Source organism: Macrobrachium rosenbergii, chromosome 8, assembly GCF_040412425.1.
Source record: "Macrobrachium rosenbergii isolate ZJJX-2024 chromosome 8, ASM4041242v1, whole genome shotgun sequence".
NCBI lineage: Eukaryota > Metazoa > Arthropoda > Malacostraca > Decapoda > Palaemonidae > Macrobrachium > Macrobrachium rosenbergii.
In genome coordinates this window covers 26,870,285-26,891,203 of record NC_089748.1, presented here as the reverse complement: position 1 = coordinate 26,891,203, position 20,919 = coordinate 26,870,285, and the positions used below count along the sequence as shown (strand labels likewise).

General features: G+C 36.8%; 1 long non-coding RNA gene across 1 annotated transcript in view; it reads left to right on the top strand.

Moving 5' to 3' along the window:
- Positions 1 to 3,382: 3,382 nt before the first annotated feature.
- LOC136841235 (uncharacterized) overlaps positions 3,383 to 20,919 on the top strand; it is a 36,873-nt gene continuing 19,336 nt past the window's right edge. The window contains exon 1 of the long non-coding RNA XR_010853843.1: positions 3,383 to 3,639. This is a non-coding gene — a long non-coding RNA (uncharacterized lncRNA). The remainder of the gene's footprint in view (positions 3,640 to 20,919) is intronic.

Below are 20,919 nucleotides of genomic sequence, written 5' to 3'. Positions count from 1 at the left end.
ACCCACACTAAACCTAATCACAAACCTTGATACAAAATTATTAATCACAGGAAAGAAAAGCATTTTCAATAATATATTTCTGTGGTATTGAGTACATGAAATGAGGTATGACAAACCCAAAGAGTTTATTTACCACATAAGTTGCAAAAAGAAGGGGAAGGGGAAGGGGAAGGGGATGGGGAAGGGAAAGGGGGTACGGATTTGAAACCTACCCTATTATCTAAGTTGGACCAAATGATGGCCACGTGCAAAATTTTGTCTAGATTGGTCAAGCGTTTACCACATAAGTTACAAAGGGAAGGAGGATGGGGAAGAGGAAGGAGAAGGGGGTACTCGTTTGAAACTTATCCTATTATCTAAGTTTGGTCAAATGATGGCCATGTGCCAAATTTTGCCTAGATCGATCAAGTGTTTACCACTTACATTACAAAAGGAAGGGGAAGGTGAAGGGGAAGGAGGCACAGGTTTGAAACCTATCCCATTATCAAGCTGGGTCAAATGATGGCCACATGGGAAATTTTTTCTGGATCGGTCAAGCGGTTACCACATAAGTTACAAAGGGAAGGGAGAATGGGGATGGAGGAAGGGAAAGGAGAAGGGGGTATGGGTTTGAAACCCACCCTATTACCTATGTTGGATCAAATGATGGCCACATGCCAAAATCTGTCTAGATCGGTCAAGTGTTTACCACATAAGTTATAAAGGGAAGGGTTATTGGGGAAAGGGAAGGGGGTACAGGTTTTAAACCTACCCTATTGTCTAAGTTGGGTCAAATGATGGCCATGTGCCAAATTTTTTCTAGATCGTCAAGCGGTTACCAAATAAGTTACAAAGGGAAAGGTAAGGGGGATGGAGGAAGGGAAAGAGGAAGGGGGTATGGGTTTGTAACCTACCGTATTATCTGAGTTGGGTCAAATGATGACCACGTACCAAATTTTGTCTAGATCGATCAAGCGGTTACAACATAAATTACGAAGGGAAGGGGGATGGGGGAAGGGAAAGGGGAAAGGGTTTGAAACCTACCCTTTATCTAAGCTGGGTCAAATGATGGCTGTGCCAAATTTTGTCTAGATCGGTCAAGCGATTACCACAAAAGTTACAAGGGGAAGGGGAAGGAGTTCAGTTTTGAAACCTACCCTATTATATATTTTGGGTCAAATGATGGCTATGTGGCAAATTTTATCTAGTTCGGTCAAGCGGTTATCACATAAGTTACAAAAGGAAGGGGGAAGGGGAGGGGGATGTGGAAGGGGAAAGGGGAAGGGGGATGGGAAAGGGAAGGGGGTTAAGGATTTGAAACCTACCCTATTATCTAAGTTGGGTCAAACGATGGCCATGTGCCAAATTTTATATACATTGTCATGCGGTTACCACATATGTTGCAGAGGGAAGGGGAAAGGGGAAAGGGGGAAGGGGAAAGGGGGAAGGGGAAGGGGAAGGGGAAGGGGCCACGGGTTTGAAACCTTCCCTATTATCGAAGTTGGGTTAAATGATGGCCATGTGCCAAATTTTGTCTAGATCGGTCGGGCGGTTCGGATCTCTATAGAGCACAAAGTTCAGACTTAAATACAGATATTCACCATTATATATAAGATGTATATTATTGTGACATTAAACCGTCTTTTCAAATACACGATCTGATGGTTCCAAAACACGACAACACAGTTGTCACGGAGCCCTCAAATGTATTTTAATATCTTTCATGTAAATTACAAGAGTAGGGTGATATTCGACAAGCATGAAATAAAGTTGTCCATGAAGCTGTTTGTAGAAGGTGAAAAGATCAACCACCTCAACACTGATTGGAGGGCGGGAAATTTCAGTTTATGCATGGCAATGGTAATGCGGCTTTCTTTTCAGTATACTTCACACGGGACGTGGCTTATTATCAACTAAAACATTTCTTCGGTAACATATATATATATATATATATATATATATATATATATATATATATATATATATATATATATATATATATGAATCACATTCAAATCATTATGACAGATCAGTGATAGGGCAATTTCAAGAGTATTTTCCCAAACAACTTTTCGAGCAAAAGTTGAAATCTCAATGACTTCCCTTCATCCATTGTGGGTTGATGACAAGTTCGGCATAAAAGCTTATTTTTTTTTAACGTTAGGCATTGGAATAACGCTCAGATAAAATGAATAAATGTTACATTGAGAAAGCAATTTTGACTGATATGAAATGAAAGTGTGCTTAAAAGAAGGACAGAAAAATTAAGTATCTGACTAACAGGTTTGCATCAATAAAGTTATTTTTCCAGTTTACGGATGTCGATATAACTTTGGTATCATAATAAAGTTATTTTCATATTCATGCAATGAAACTGTATATAGAATAAAGTTTGAATGATAAGAGAAGCTTGTGATCAAAACAGTTTGTGGGAGTAAACACGCCGACCTATACCAATGTGATATGAAAGCCCACCGTCCGTTTGTGTTCGATCTGAGTAGACTGTATAATGATCGTCGTTCGCGTACTTATATTGTTATACTATCGATGCTAATCGCCATGTTTATGGTTTGTTTGCGATATGAGGGTCTTTGTATATATACAGACACTCTGATATGCTACTGAAGAAATAGTTTTACTTTTATCAAAATAATCCAACGATATCGGAAACGTTGACTGTCAGCCAGTCACGAGCTACACTCCTACACATGCGCATGCGCCATACCTTCACCCATCGGAGGACAGATGAAACGAAATGGACTGTAACAACATGTCAAACCCTCCCTTAGTAGTTCATTTGGCAAAACGTTAGCCTGGAGTTTCTAAATAAATAAACGAGACACTGTAAATTTTTTTACAAAAACGCATTGAATGACATTACCTTCGAAAGCCACTGAGATCCTTCGCGCAGGTGAGGTAGTGGATGGATTGGAAATGCCAAGTCACGTAAGGAACAATGGATCATCAGCAGTTGCCAAAGTTTCACCATATGATAATTAAGACACTAGTGTTTCATTGCTGTAGGTTTTGATGAGTCTTGCTGAAGTATATGGAGATATATTGCCCTTGACTATACAGTAGGTTTTAAGAAGCACCATTCACTGCGGAGACGACACTACTACCGGACCTTACCAAGCGGAAGAATACAAGAAATATTTATCAATATTACATAAAAAACTGTCGGAAAATAGCGATATAAAAAAAAAAACTTTAGATATAAGGATATAAGCACAGAATTAAATAAAAATACTCGTCGAAACCGTTAATAATACGACAGGGAGTTTGGAACTACTTCATTACTCGGATATAGTAACAGTTATCACACGGCTCATTTTAGTCTCGGCAAACCAAAATTGTCGAGTTCGACTAGGATTAGTTGATTCAAAAAGACTATTCAAGTAACGAGTGTATTTATACATTTTCCGTATAGCAGCCGTGGTTTGAACTTGATGAACATTGCAGTGGGTCTTCTGTGGTATGTAAACATTTTCGTAAAAGTATCTTCGGGCGTTCAAATTAAGTACATTGAAGCCTCAATACCTGCTACAACAAGTGAAACCAACTATCGGTTTAGCAGTTCTGTTGCATGTTGTGGAGACGCGACAAACACTATAATCTGTGCTACGAAGTCATCATTCCTGTGGCATGGCGTCCGGAGAGGTAAGCAGAGTTTAGCTTTGCATAATCACAGTGAATAATTAACCCATCATCGGGTTTTCATCGAATAAACATCTATTTTTATAAGGCAGATGGTGAAAATCTGGTTGTCGCATGGACGATAGCTGTTCATTGCAACCAACAATTGTGTCAAGCCCTAGAAAAACATGAATTAGTTTTGCCATTATGAATTAATTGATTTGAATTAAAATAATTGTCAATAATGGGTGAGTTTACAGAGAGAGAGAGAGACATGGATTATTTGCTCCCGAAGTGGAATATTTTTCAGTGTCATGTAGACAGGTTCAGTTCCTTAAAGACTAGCTAGACTCTGTTAACGTAAAAGCCCAGGCCTAACTATATATATACTTATATAATTTTGGCCAAAGTATTTTGGATGTATTATTGGCCTAATAAAGAAAATGGTGCATATAATGTAGTACACGTTATATAATCTGAGAAGTCTACCGAGATAACGAGAAATTTATCGTTTTTATAAGTTTTTACCTTCATCCCGAGGAGCTGGTGTTAAACATGGCGGAAGGTCTGAGCACGGTTATATATATATAATATTATATATATATATATATATATAATATATATATATATATATATATATATATATACAGGTCAATTACATTCTAGTTACAGGCGACAACAAACAAATATTAAACATAAACTCATGTTCAGCAGGTAAAATAAAATGTCAGTTGCCATGCACTTGCCCTACGGGGCTGGCTCGAAACCACGGACAGCTGGCTTAGAATTAGCATGTAATATACTGTATGTATGTAATATATATACATTATATAATATACATATAATTAATATAAATTTAATACAGTATATATATACATACATACATACATACATACATACATACATACATACATACATACATACATACATATTTATAATATAAATGCACACATATATATATGTGTGTGTATTATAAATATATATATATATATATATATATATATATATATATATATATATATATATATATATATATATATATATATATATATATATATATATATATATATATATAGTACAACTAAGTTATATATACGGCGGGTATTTATATATAAATGGCAGTCTCTCATAGTATTTTGGATGCTTATTAACAATTTAACGTTAATTTTTGTCGGTCGGCTGTAATTAACCCCTGAAGTCCATCCAACAAGGGGTTTCCATACGCGATCTTCACAAGACAGAGCACGGTTACCTCTGTTTCGAACGGTTCATATCTCGTCCGGCAAGTGCAATAACTTGTTAACGTATGGGTAACCCCCACCCCCGGGCCAGTACTAAACACGGCGAAGGGACATTCCATATGGCCGACAACAAACAAATGGATAAACAAATGCACCGCCAGTGTCAGAAGCCCTAAAAGTGTAGAAAAAACCAGTTCCCAAGGTACTGCACTTGCCCCACGGGGTATGAACCGTTCGAAACAGACGTACCCGTGCTCTGTCTTGTGAAGATCGCGTATGGAAACCTCTTGTTGGATGGACTTCAGGGGTTAATTACAGGTTAATTACAGCCGACCGCCAAAAATTAACGTTAAATTGTTAATAAGCATCCAAATACTATAAGAAACTGCCATTTCTATATAAATATATATATATATATATATATTAGAAATACCATATGTATATATATATATATATATATATATATATATATATATATATATATATATATATATATATATATATATATATATATATATATATATATATATATATATATATATATATATATATATATATATATATATATATATATATATATATATATATATATATGTAATATATATATATTTTATACTGTACAGTATATATATTACACGGTAATTCAAAGCCAGCTGTCCGTGATGAGCCAGCCTATGGCAACTGGCATTTTCCTATGTTATTTTACCTGCTGAACATGAATTTATAAAATAATATTTCGGCGGTCGGCTGTACCTAAAATGTAATTGACCCTTGAAAACTACACATCTGTACCAGTGGGTTGCACACAGCTCAAGGGCAAATTACAGTTTAGCAGCAGCCGACCGGCAAAATATTACCTTAAACTCTTGTAAAGCAAGTAAAATAACATAGAAAAACATCAATTGCCATAGTCTAGTTCCACTGCACACTGTTCGAAGCTTTCGTAAACGGGAAACAAAACATTACCATTTCCGCTTTCAACTTTGGTGGCCTCTATAGGTGGCTGTGGCAGAACGGTGCTACGCACGTTATTTGCACTTTGTAAGGTACCTGGCAAACTCGTATGTTCTGGCAAGAGGTAATATTCTTGTTCAGCAAGTAAAATAGCAGCTTTCGCTAAGGGCAGAAAACTGGCAGCTGCTGATTGGTGAACCGAAACTAGCGCATGCATGTTAAGGCTTAGAATCAGCAGTACAGTAAACCCCCCGTATTCGCGTTCTCATGGTTCGCGGACTCACGCATTCGTGGGTTTCTCTCTGGAACATATCTAGTCATCATTAGCGGAAAATTTGCCCATTCGCGGTATTTTTCACTGAGAAACATTCACTAATTACTGTATTTTCATATAATTTTCATGATTAAATGCACTTTTTGTGACAAAACTATTAAAATACTCAGGTATAAGCATTTTTACAGGGTTATTCTTGGTTTAAGCTATCAAAATGGGCAGTTCTAAGTTATTCGCGGGGGGGGTTCACTGTACTAGTAATGAATGAAAAGTGCCTTTGGAACGGCTCCTGGTATCCATTTATTCACCCTTCCTTTTATGCTTGTTTTTCGTGTTCCAAATGATGTATATAACAGAAAATACAACAATAAGGTACAAACAAAACCTTTTCCCAAGTTATTTACCCAACCCAAAACCCCAAATTCCCAACAGGTCCCCCTTACTGTTTGCTATTCTCGAAAGGGTTTTACCCCACCAAAAACCCTGATTCCCAATGGGTCCCCTTTACCGTTGGCTACAGTTCTAAGGTAATTTACAACTTAATTACATTTGACTGCCAAAATATTACTTTAAATTCTTGTACAGCAGGTAAAGTTCTATAGAAAAACGTCAACTGCCATAGCCTAGCTCACCGCGGACAGCCGGCTTAGATCTACCTATTATATATATATATATATATATATATATATATATATATATATATATATATATATATATATATATATATATATATATATATATATATATATATATATATATAATCTTTTTGCAAGGGTCAGTCATAACTGGTTGTCAGCTCTTTATGGGATCCATAGTTTACCTGTGGCTGTCACAGGTATGCTAAAGTCTAGTTACATGGTTGGTCCGATACATTGTGTCGGAGACACGTGGATATTTGAGTAGCTGAACACATTCATTGTCTTTCTGAAGGTTTCACTAATTTCTTTGGTGCAATTCAGCATTTGATTTTTACATGCTTTATTTAACTTGACTTTTGCATCTGTCTGTCTGCCTGTCACTGTTTGGGTCAAATCTTGGAACTCTATTTTCAGCTTGTTCCCTTCATCTGATGGACTTGAGATTTTGCATGGTTACTCAACCCTGGTGACAATACAACCTTACATGATCAGTAGGTCAGCAGTGACCTCTAGTAACCCTACAGTGACCTACCACAGTATCTCAGGATTTGTATGAAACCCTTTGGATTTTTCACAGCTTCTTTGACTCTGTAGAATCTGTCTTCTATATAACCCTTCCCCCTTCCATCCTCCCTTCCCCCTCCCCAGCACACACTCAAGTGTTAATTTAGCTGTGTCTCCCCCCTCCCTGCCACCTTCCCCCCTCCCCTGCCACCTTCTACCTCCCCTCTCCTTCCCTCCCCTCCCTTCCATACCCTTTTACTCCTCCCCTACCCTTTCCTCCTCCACCCCTCCCTCCTCTTTCCCCTCCATCCTTCCCATTTTCCTCCCCTCCCTCCTCCATTCCTTCCCCAGCCCCCCTAACCTTACATCTTCACTCCCCTCCCCTTCCCTCCCCTCCCTTCCCCATCCCTCCTCTTCCATCCCCTTTCCCCCTGCCCTTCCCCTTCCACTTCCCTGCCATTTCCCCTTCCCCTCACCTTACTCCCCCCCCTCCCTTACTCCCCCTCCCCTTCCCTCTTTCCTCCATTCCCCCCTTCCCACTCCACGTTCCCCCTACCCTCCCCCTCCCTCGTAAACAGATATCAGTTTCGTCAACTACGATCATAAATGGGCAAGTTTCTGTCAAAACTAAAAAGTATAAAATAAAAAAATTAAAACATGCTTTTATTAAAATGCACTAAAAAGTAAAAAATCCTTTTTTGAGACACCAGGATTTTCTTACAGTTAATTATGTCTATAAAAATAAAAGCGTGGGCCCCAAACAAGAAATAAAAAATATATATTTCTTTTCTTGTAGCATTTCCTTCCATGTTTGGGTCCCATGTTTTTATTTTTGTAGACACGGTTAATTATAAGGATTTTAAAATCCTGGTGCATCTTAAAAAAATTATTTACTTTTTAGCATGTAGGCTAATATCCTTAAAATCCTGGTGCACCTCAAAAAATTATTTACTTTTTAGCATGTAATACAATTTTTGTGTATTTTTTATTTCCTTGAATGTTTGTTCTGACCTCTCATGATGGGGAAGAATGAAAATCTGATTTAATTTTATTAACCACCTTTTCAGCAACGTGGCCGTTGTTAAGGGAAGACAATTTTGCTCCCGAGTCATTTTAAACTTCTTAAGCATTCATTCAAGGCAACATTTCCGTGGGACTCGTATGAAGGTTAACCTTTAGGGAAATAGGATGATAACTTAGGAAATTAATATAAGACGTTATAAAGGTTTGGTTTCTGTGTCCAGTAAAGTAAACTGATTATTAAAACCCCCCGGGATAAGAACCCTGTTGTGTCAGGATGGCTAGAGCATTTGGAACGTGACAAATGCTGAAGCCTTATTGGTACTTTGTTTTAATTTTCACCAGTTGAGTATAAGTTTAATATTCACGTTTTAAAAAACTGGGTTCCGTTAGCTGTCGAGATTCCTTTCGTGCATACAGCGCATGCTTTTGTTCTTTGTATTATTTCAGCTGATATGAATTTGTACCCGTACAGTATGTGATTTCAGCGTTTGACATTCATTTCAGTGGCTCTTAAGTTTAAAGATACTGAACCCCTGATATCCTACAATTATGGGGGACCATAAAGCAAAGTGAGGTTTTAGTGTGGGGAAGATACAAACCGAGTGAAATGACAAGGATGTGTTCTAACATCCCCATGATAGTGTAGGCTACTTTTTTGAACTTTGGTAAATTTCTACTGGAAAACTTAATCGCATTCTGGATTTTTAAGTATGATTTTCATATATATTACTGTGTGCTTTAAAGGTCTTTAAAGTAACATCATACATAAAAGGGCTTGATAACCTATAGTCTGTTTCAATACATCTGTTCACTCACCGATGTAAGTTTTAGGTAGATGCACGGTGGACCGTGGGTAGATGTGGCAATACGCATAGTTAGCTCTCGATTGGCTGAAATCAATGTAATAAAGATGCCATATTATTCCTTCAGTAACACATGTGAATGCATATATATATGCAAAGAACCCATACATGCCAAGAACCCTCATACCTTATTTAGACAAAAAACATGCTGATTTATATCAATAATATAACAATACAAGCTCACGAATGACGAGCTTCTAACAACATTCGACTCAGGTCAAACGCAAACGAGAGATAGGCTTTAAATAGTATTTTTTTTTTTTTTACCTTGCTATAGGTACATAAAATGACATCTTGTTATGGGAATGTGAATAGAAGGAATTTTAATAATCCCTTCCTTGGAAATTACTTCAGTTAATAATATTGTAATCAGCGCATATGAGGCTGTATGGCCTCTGGAGGTGAATGGTATAGCCACTGCCGTACTGGTTGAAAGTCGGAAAATTTCAGTTAAGACAGCTTGACGGAAAAAAAGTTTGAAATCCCGTTGAGTTCCCGTTAGCTTTAGAGGAGTGTTGATGACATGACATAAAAGCATAGGCACGCATATTTTTTTTTTTTCATTGTTGGCTATTGGAACGATACACAGAATGAATAAATAAAGGTAATATAAGAAAATAATTCTGACTGAAAATGGAAGAATATGTGCTTAAAGCAAGGCCAGTAAAATAAAATATCTGTCGAATCAGTAGCATAGGCCTAGCTTCATTGGACCATGCTTCATGCTCAAGCGATAAACAATGCTAAAGGTTATTTTTGTTTATGGACGTAGATTTTATTCTGGTATCAGAATAACGTTATTTTTATATGCATGCAGTGAAACTGTACATAAAGTTTGGATTATAAGATGATCGTGATGTGAACAGTTTGTAAGCATAGGCATAAGTGTAGTTGTCCTATACAGAAATAAATCATAATTATTGGTAGCAGGGATATTTGCATAAGCATTCAAATATGTTATTGAAGAATTTGTTTAATATTTACTGTCAAAAATTGCCATTTATTCCCCTTGAATAAAATTTCCTAGTTTTCTTGAATACTTATTTTGATGTATTTCCCAGTTTCTATGAAAAAATACGTTGATGTGATTGTTTTGCTCCACAGAAGAAGTTTTTTATTATATTAACTATAGCAATGAGTTTGTATAAATTAGTACATTAATATTTAAAGTAGTAAAACACCTTTTTCGCAAATTTTATCCATCTCTATAAAATTAAATGACGTCTGATTGCAGTGTTGTCAAACTTCTTCCTGTGGAGAATGTATATGTTATTTTCTTGTTGTAAGGGCACATGCCAGTAGTTTAAGCTTGCCTTCTGGACGAAACCCCTTTTTTTTGTATGTTGGGTTACGATTAAATTACTTTAATGTTTGTGTTTTAGTTGATGCTTTGTTACGTAACCCTGTAGTTTTGTAGATGTGACAACTGTGCCATCCAATATACTCCTCCCGAGTTTTCTTCCAGGGTGGGAACATGAAGCTCGGCCTGTTTCGCAGCAAACTCCAGAAAGGCAAGTTGTAGAAGAAATTCTCGTAAAATCCAGCCCCATCACCTCGTGAACTGTCGTCGCCATTGCAGTAATTTCTTCATAAGAATATTCTGAAATCCCCCTTTTTTTTTTTTTGGCTATTTATGTTTTCCTCTATCGAAGTAACGTAACGTTTTGTCAATTTTTGCAGTAATATGTTAATGTTTTCTTGCTTCTTAATGTAACTTGGATGATTGTTGTGTCCTTTAAATATTAATTATATGTGTTAAACTTTTTAAATGCGTATTTGTGAACCCGTGTGGCATCACCCAAAAGAATTTGTGCAGGAAATATAGTTGATTGTTTCTCAACTGCACTTTGTTGGAAAAGAATATAATGTTTCTTGACTTCATGGTACATTTAACTAAGTTAGTAAACTCCTCAGCACTGTAACTTGGTCTCATTCAAAGCTAGGGCAGGAGGGCTTAAGGTTGAATGAAATCGTACCGAATGTGGGCCTAAAACTTTAAAGTTTCACCACATTCTTTGCTAGTTATAGTAGTACTTTGCTTTGGTCCTTCGAACGAACCGGATGCCATAACGATTCACAAAGGATTTTTTTGGATGTTAAAGATAATTTACGATAAAGTTCACGTTGGTGATGGATGGCTATAAAGTCATTCTAGTGTAGCTGGCACGTGTCCAAAGTTATTTGGTGAGCAGGGTAAGGTATTGAATTACTTGGAGTGTTTTGCCAAGTAATCTATTGTTTATGGAACATTATTGTTCGTATTTAGTGATCACTCTGTGAAGAAATTCTTGTTGAATTTCGTAGCCATTTTGAACTTAGGTTTTCGTGACCAGATTTATTTTGTGAAGTGATGATTACTTGAAGTGTTTTGCCAAGTAATCTGTTGTTTATGGAACATGATTGTTCGTATTTAGTGATTACTCTGTTTAGAAGTTCTTGTTGAATTTCATAGTCATTTTGAACTTAGGTTTTCGTGACCAGATGTATTTTGTGAAGTGATGAAGAGCACGTGGTCAAATTATCTATCATTCAGTGAATGTTATTCGACCTATGAATAAGATTAGTTATATTTTCAATCGGGTTTAGATAATTTGCCATACATTTTTGATATTTGAGCAAGTTTCTTATTGATCCATTAACAAGAAAATGGATTCCAAGATTAGGGTAGTTATTGAAAGGGAAATTATTTCCTTACAAGATTTGCTTGATGAGACAGATAACTGCATTGGTGATACTGATACACCAAAATCGACCCTTGTAATGTATGAACGTTGTCTTATTGAGGGTCTACGACGTTTTGAAGATAGTTGGTCACAGAATGTGACGATTATTTCACAGGATAGTGAATATGATAGTTTATGTAGAAGTTATAGAGCAATAACTAGATGTGTAAGGAAAGCTATTGCTACTGCACAGAAAACTATGAGCGAGATTGACACAGGAGATATAAATCAACAGCCCGCTTTGCCTCCTCCTTCGGCTCCCATTAACCCTCTCCCTCCCCCTAAACTCCCAGCAATTAAGATACCTGAATTTAGCGGTGGGGAAGAACAATGGCTTGCATTTTGGGATATATTTAACAGTTTAGTTCACGATCGTAGGGATATTTCCAATGTGATTAAGTTTTCTACCCTCAGAGCTAGTTTAAAGGATAACGCCTTTAAAGCCATAGAAGGTTTGCCTGTCACTAATGCCAATTATTCAGTAGCTATTCAGACCCTTAAGGAGAAGTATGATAATAAGGACAAATTGAAACGTAGACTTATGTCCAAGTTAACGCATTTAGTCCCTCCCAGTCATACAATAGAGGATTTGAACACGTTCAAATTGGAATATGAGAAGATTATTTTACAAATGAACACATTGAATTTAGATGTAGAGGCCATGAACCCCATTTTCACTAGTATAATATGCGAGAAATTATCACCTGAAACACGTAAGGCTATAGCTAATAAACATAATTGTATGTCTCTTGATTTAAAGCAAATTTCCTCAGGTTTGAAATATGTTTGTGAATTAATGGAATTTTGTTACGAAAGGTGAGAATTCTAATAAGAGAAAACGTGATCAGGGTAACTATTCTAAAGTGATTCCCTCAAATGTGCAAAACGTGCAGAGAGCACAACAAAGTAACAGTAAGCCTAGTAATAGTAGTTCTTACCATAATTGTGTGTTTTGCTCATCGAACCATGCCTCTCGCGATTGTAAGACTTTCAAAACCATTGATAGTAGAAGGGACAGAGTTAAATATTTAAGATTGTGCTTTGCTTGCCTCAAAGGAGGTCATTTATTCTCTGAATGTAGAAACAAACCGAAATGTAATATATGTGATGGGCCTCATTACCCGATGATTTGTAAGAAAACAGAAAACCCTGTTAATCCTGCTCCACCAAAGTTGAGTGTAAATAGTACTAATGTTAGTAAGTCAAATGTTAATTCTGGGAAATCTCATAATGATTCTAAAGGTGCTGTAAGTAAAGGTGATTCCCCAGTAGTTATGACTGCTTCTTTGGGTATTGATCATTCTCAGACTAATAAGAGTTCTGTTTCGACTGCTCTTCCTACTGCTAATGTAATTGTGTCAGGGAATGGATATCGTTCCTTTGGGAGAGCACTCTTTGATTCTGGTGCACAAAGAACGTTTATTGCAACGGAATTAGTTCATAAACAGTCTACCGTCCATAGCAACAGTAGCCTTAAAAAGGTAAAACCATTTGGCAGTGATGCCATGAAGTTGGTTGTAATATAGTAAGAGTTGTGGTGAGACTAGGTAAGATTCGTACTGTCATTAATGCCATTGCATTCGATAGAGTTAATTCAGAATTTATTCTCCAGGTTTAAGTAAGTCAGCTGCGTTCTTGACGAGTAAAGGCATAAAATTAGCAGATAATGATTTAAATTCAGATGAAGTGAATGGTATAGAATTAGTCATTGGAGCTGATTACTATGGAAAATTCATTCACAACAGTCAAATTTGCTCTGGAATACAGATATTGAATAGTTCTGGTGGTGCACTAATTTTGGACCTCTTCCTAGTTGGTCTTATGACGATGTAGAATCTAATGAGATTACTACATCAAATGTATGTTGTTCAAGAATAGAAGTAGAGGAAATCCCTATTAATTCTTGTTGTGAAGTTAGAAAATTATGGGATTTAGAAAGTGTTGGTATTCGTCAATCTGAAATTAGTCCTGAAGAAAGAGAATCAGTTAAGTGTTTTATGGATAAAGTAAAAAGGGTTGACAATAAGTATGAAGTGTCCTTGCCATTTAAAGATGAAAGTAGACCGCCTGTTAACTATAGAATAGCCATTGGTCAATTAAATTCCTCGCTACATAGATTCGAATCTGACCCCCTCCTTGTATGCTCATTATGATAAGATTATCAAAGATTACGTTCAGTCTGGGTTTATAGAATTAATTCCCTCAGACTCCCTATTATAGGGCATTATTTACCCCACCATGCTGTATTGAAGGATTCAGAAACAACTCCCATTCGAATAGTTTTTAATGCTTCTTCCAAGGCTAAAGGAGAACTTTCCTTAAATGATTGTTTATTAACTGGTCCCTCATTAACTACTAAACTTTTTGATTCCCTGTTGAGTTTCCGTACAAACCCAGTAGCTGTGATTTCAGATATCAGTAAAGCCTTTTTAAGGATAGGCATTTCACCTGACTGTCGTGATTATTGCAGATTTCTATGGATAACTGATCCCTCCGATTTGAAGTCTACTGTAACTTACCGGTTTTGTGTAGTTTGTTTTGGAGCTACATGCTCCCCTTTCTCTTGCAGCAAACCCTTTTGCATCATTTATCTTTACATGATAATCCCCTTGCATCATCTCTGATGAAGAATTTCTATGTAGATAATTTTAGTAAAACTTACAAGGATGTGTCAGTCTTGATGGATGAGTATCCAGTAATAAATGAGATTCTTGAAGATGCTAATATGCCTCTACAAGAATGGGTCAGTAATGATTCAGAGTTTAACAGAACCATAGATGTTATCAAAGAAAGAGTGAACGTTTTGGGTTTAGAGTGGTATCTAACACAAGATGAGATGTCACTGAAGGAAGTAAATTGTGAGTATAGAGGACCTTTAACCAAGCGAAAGGTTTTATCAGTAATAGCTCGAATGTTTGATCCTCTAGGATTATTGTCACCAATACAGGTGAGAGGTAAATATTTTCTTAAATGTTTGTGGAGTAACTACGGGTGGGATGACCCTTTGCCAGAATCATTATGTTCAAGGTTTGATGAAATTTGCAAGTGTATTAGAAATGTAGAAAGTTTAAAGTTTTCTAGGTTTGTTGTACATCCTGAATGTTCCCACTTACATGTATTTTGTGATGCCTCTAACAAGGCATATGGAGCTGCTGCCTATGTGATTGATTTCAGGAGAAGTGTAAGCAGTTTACTGGTCAGTAAGTGTAAAGTTGCACCAAACCTAAACAGACTATTCCGCGTTTGGAATTGACAGCCTTGTCCTTGGGTGTGAAACTTGCTGGAAGATTAATGCAGAATAATGATTTGAGATTGAGTTCTTGCACTCTCTGGAGTGACTCCATGGTTTCTATTTGTTGGGTGAAGAACAATAATAGTAAAATCCCCTATGTACGAAACAGAGTCACTGAAATTAATGAATTCAAGTTTCCTCTATGGTATACCCCTCTAAGGATAATCCAGCTGATATTCTATCCAGAGGTAGTACTAGTAAAGATTTAGCGCAAAATTCCTTATGGTGGAATGGCCTAAATGGCTTTTAACTGGTGATTATCCCCAATCTTTAGCTACAGAAACTGTGCATGTTAATGAAATTCTTTCAGAACCTAAGTTTGTTAACCCTCCAACCCCATTAATTGACATCCCACGTTACAGTAATTTAAGTAAGCTTAAACGTATCATGAGGTCAATATTGCTTTTTCTTAATAAATGCAGTAAAGGTTCTAAGTTTGTTGTTAACGAAATGAAAGCACTTGTCCTCCTTGAACAGAAGCAACATTTTTCTACTACCAGAATGTACCTCTGTGATAAGAATTCACATGGAGTGTCCATGGATATTAAAATTTCTGTAATCAGTTGAACTTATTTGTTGATGAGGAAAATCTAATTAGGTCTCAGGGTCATGAAAAACGCTTCCATGTCTTATGATACTCAGTGCCCAATGTTATTGCCTTCCAGAAGTTATTTAACAGTGTTGATAGTTGAACATTTGCATAGACATCATCACCATTGTGGTGTCAATTCTGTACTGGTATTGTTGAGGAAACTTTTTGGGTACCGAAAGCACGACAAGTTATCAAATCAATTCTGTCAAAGTGTGTTTTGTGTCAGAAGTTAACCAAGAAACGGTTGTGTTTGCCTCCTCCTCCACCATTACCCACAGAAAGAGTGAGATATGATAGATCTTTCCAATCAGTAGGAGTTGATTATACTGGTGCTATTAATGTTTTTGATCATGAGACTGGCTTGGAGGAGAAAGGTCTTTATATGTCTATTTACCTGTACTACGAGCAGGGCAGTTCATTTTGAATTGACTCATTCCATGACTGCTTCCGATTTCCTACTGGCTTTTCGACGCTTTGTAGCATATCATTCTCTGCCGAGTCTGATTATATCTGACAATGGTAGGAATTTTGTTGGATTTAATAATTTCCTGAAGGAAATTGTGGATGAACTCTAGGTAAAGTCATACCTTGAAGGAAATTGTGTTGATTGGAAGTTCATTACAGATGAGCCCCTGGTCTGGAGGCTTTTATGAACGCCTTATTGGTGTTCTAAAGGGATGTTTGTCCAAAGCCTTATATCACAAACGTGTATCCTTTGAAGAGTTGAGAACTCTACTTGTTGAGTTTCAAGCTGTGATAAATTCTCGACCACTGACTTATCTCTCCTCTGATCGAGATTGTGAGGCTTTTGACTCCTCCATGTTACTTTATTTTGAAATATTTGTATTTCCCTCCTCTTAACAATTCAGCAACTGATGACCCAGATTTCATGAGTTCAAGTGATCTTAGAGAACAATATTTTAGATTATCATCAGTGCTAAGAAAATTTGAGAACTCTTGTAAAAAGAGACTATTTAGTATCCTTGAGAGAGAGACATTTTTAATTCTAGTGATTATCTCTCTGCAAATGTGAAAGTTGGGGACATAGTGATGGTAGACTTAGAAGATCATCTGGGAAAGGCTATAGATCCCTCCTCTCATTGGGTAAGGTTACCCAGCTGTTTCCATCGTCTGATGGTGTGATTAGGTCTGTAGAAGTGAGAGTGAATAATAAACTATACATGAGATCAATCACAAAGCTGATACTTCTGGAATTACCCGAGAGGAGTTTTGATAGTGTCGTAACTCAGGAGCCAGATAGTGTGCCTCTGAGTGGTACTAGACCTCGGCGTGCAGCAGCAATCCGCTGTGATCAAGAGAGAAAGAATTTAATTTCTATGGATGTACTCTAAAATGTATATTTGATTTAAATTTTTGATGTGTTAAGATGGTCACAGCTGCATAGCGTTATTCAATTGAATTCGCTCCTGGGTGCAGTTGTGATTACTTCTAATTATGATTCTTTCTTGGGGAGAATCCTTTTTTTGCCATTTATTCCCCTTGAATAAAATTTCCTAGTTTTCTTGAATACTTATTTTGATGTATTTCCCAGTTTCTATGAAAAAATACGTTGATGTGATTGTTTTGCTCCACAGAAGAAGTTTTTTATTATATTAACTATAGCAATGAGTTTGTATAAATTAGTACATTAATATTTAAAGTAGTAAAACACCTTTTTCGCAAATTTTATCCATCTCTATAAAATTAAATGACGTCTGATTGCAGTGTTGTCAAACTTCTTCCTGTGGAGAATGTATATGTTATTTTCTTGTTGTAAGGGCACATGCCAGTAGTTTAAGCTTGCCTTCTGGACGAAACCCCTTTTTTTGTATGTTGGGTTACGATTAAATTACTTTAATGTTTGTGTTTTAGTTGATGCTTTGTTACGTAACCCTGTAGTTTTGTAGATGTGACAACTGTGCCATCCAATATACTCCTCCCGAGTTTTCTTCCAGGGTGGGAACATGAAGCTCGGCCTGTTTCGCAGCAAACTCCAGAAAGGCAAGTTTGAAGAAATTCTCGTAAAATCCAGCCCCATCACCTCGTGAACTGTCGTCGCCATTGCAGTAATTTCTTCATAAGAATATTCTGAAATTATTTTTTTTTTTTTGGCTATTTATGTTTTCCTCTATCGAAGTAACGTAACGTTTTGTCAATTTTGCAGTAATATGTTAATGTTTTCTTGCTTCTTAATGTAACTTGGATGATTGTTGTGTCCTTTAAATATTAATTATATGTGTTAAACTTTTTTAAATGCGTATTTGTGAACCCGTGTGGCATCACCCAAAAAAAGAATTTGTGCAGGAAATATAGTTGATTGTTTCTCAACTGCACTTTGTTGGAAAGAATATAATGTTTCTTGACTTCATGGTACATTTAACTAAGTTAGTAAACTCCTCAGCACTGTAACTTGGTCTCATTCAAAGCTAGGGCAGGAGGGCTTAAGGTTGAATGAAATCGTACCGAATGTGGGCCTAAAACTTTAAAGTTTCACCACATTTACCATAAGTCATAAGTCGGCAATATTGGAAACGTTGATTGTTAGTCTCACACTTGCTAACCATCTGCTTGTGCCACATCTTCACCCAAGGGTGGACATGCGAAATGAAGCCGATTATAGGCCATGTTAGTTTTGGGGCCAGGTAAGGACTGGGCACCCTAGTTAAGTTAGTTAACGCATCTTTAAGTTAGCTCCTAACCCTGTTACATTAACTCACAATGCACCAGGCTAAATTGGAGAATCCAGGGTGACAAAGCCATCCCTTCCTCCCCATTCCCCTGCCAGGTAAGGATCCAGCACCATAGTTTTGGTTATGTTAGGTTGCATCCTTATTTTAATTTACAGTGCCCTAGTTTAGGGAAGTTTAGGCTATTAATATTAGGGTTGGTGTGGTTAGGTTCGTTTGCAACCCTATTCCTAGTTATCCACAGTGCCATAGGCTAGGTTAGGTGGGGGAGTCCAGGTTGGCAAAACCAGTTCCTCCCTACCCCTTACCCAACCAGGTTAGGATCGAGGTTAGGTTGCAACATTTTTTTATTTTAAATAAGAGTGTCTTAGGCTAGGTTATGTGGAAGTCAAGAGTAGATAAAGCTCTCATGTCCAGATAAGGACCTTGTGCCCCAGGCAAGGTTTGATAGCCAAAGTTATGTTTTTTTGGAACTGTTTACATATTAACTTAAAGTTCCCGGCAATGGTTGATAGTGACTAATATACGACAGAGCTTTATAACCCACACAGTTGTGTAGAGCTTCCCAAAACTAACATTTTGAACCCCAGTACCACGAGTTGCAAACCAAAATTTACTTCATAATGAATTTATTTTTAAAAAAACTGAATTTTCTCTCTTCTGTAAAAATCTGAAGCTTTTCAAAGTCTTAACCTCATCTTACCCCCGCCTGAAATTGCTCCTGTATGTGCATTTGTACGTGTTGGTTGCAGACTCTTTGTCTGAAGTTCCGCCTACGCATTCAAATAATCCAATGAATGTGATTGTTTCCAGTAGGCAGGTTTTTTAAGTCCCTCCCAGACTATCGAATTCCCCCAATGAACTTGAATGATTTCCGATGACTAGATACTATTGGCAATATATTATATCACTTGACTTTCTTAGCTAATTTTACTGCATTATCGAAAACACATCATTAGGCCTGTATTGTGTTTTCATTTGAATTTATAGATCAACATTAGTCTTAAGTATGGCTATTGCAGAGGCAACTTGTAACGGTTTTCATTACGATCAGTGGCTATTTGTTTGAAATCTCCATTCAGAAAGTGAACATTTTATTGAGTATTTGCAGTCTCACAGAGTTTTGAAATTGTAACCTATATTTTCAAAAGAGCTCTTCATCAAATTATGACTTATAAGGTAAGACAGTACTGTCCCCCACCCTCCATAGCTAATACGGCAACTTATAAAATTTTACCCATTTTTAAAAAGAGCTCTTCATCAAATTATGACTTAGAAGGTAAGATAATCACCCCAGCCTCCATGGCTAATACAGCAAAATTGTAACCAGTAAACACCCCTATGTTACGTGACTTTATTTTATATTGGCCACTTATAAAATTTTACCCATTTTTAAAAAGAGCTCTTCATCAAATTACAACTTATAAGGTAAGGCAATACCACCCCACCTCCATGGCTAATACGGCAAAATTGTAACTGGTAAACACCCCTATGGTACGTGGCATTATTTTATGTCAGCAACATATAAAATTTTACCCCTTTTTAAAGAGCTCTTCATCAAATTACGACTTATAAGGTAAGACATAACCCCCTCACCTCCAGTGCTAACACGGCAAAATTGTAACCTGTAAACACCACTATGTTTCAAAGCCATGAGCAAAATGTGAACTAAAACAGTGATGTACTGACGAGTTGTGTTGTTACGCAGAATGTAAACATTGTTCGAGTGTCGTTACACACAGCCATGGTTCATGATTTCGTGAGTTAAGAGTTTTACACCCACACTGGATAACGGAATATTTTTCTGATGTATTCTCATGCGTTTTCAATGAATTTGAAGGAGATTTTTTTGTTGGAAATCCATATTTTTTGGAGTTTTGGTTCAAAATCCCTCAACTCCAAAACTGGATTTCCGACGAACATCTCCATCAGGTTCATTGAAAACGCATGGAAATACACCAGAAAAACTATTCTGTTATCCAACGTGGGATATTGGCAACTTTTCCACATTTACTGAGTTCCCTAGGTTAGGTTATGTGAGGGGTCCAGGCGTTGAAGCTCCTCTTAGCCAAGTCAGGGACAGGCACACCATGTTTGGTTAAGTTGAATACAATCTTATACAGTATTTCAACTGTATATTCCCCCCCTCCCAAAAGACCTGCGTCCTTATTGTGGCCCTGCCAAATTTTAGGCTTTAAGAGGGTCCAGTGTTTCTAAATTGTATAAATACAGTATATATATTATTTGGAATGAATCTTACCTATTGTTAAAGTTAGCCATATCTTCACTCTGGTGCAATCAGCATTTAAAAAAAATCAAAATGCTCTTTGCTAACTTGCTAGGACTGTCTTTGTATTCACCTGTTCCCACCAGATGGTGCTGGAATGTTTACGTTCTGTCATATTTCTTCATGCCATAATGTTAAACACAGTCTCGATCAGCTTTAAAATATTTTGATGATTTCTGGCTAATTTCTCCTATAAGGTATTGTGCTTGTTTTCTGTTTTTGCTTT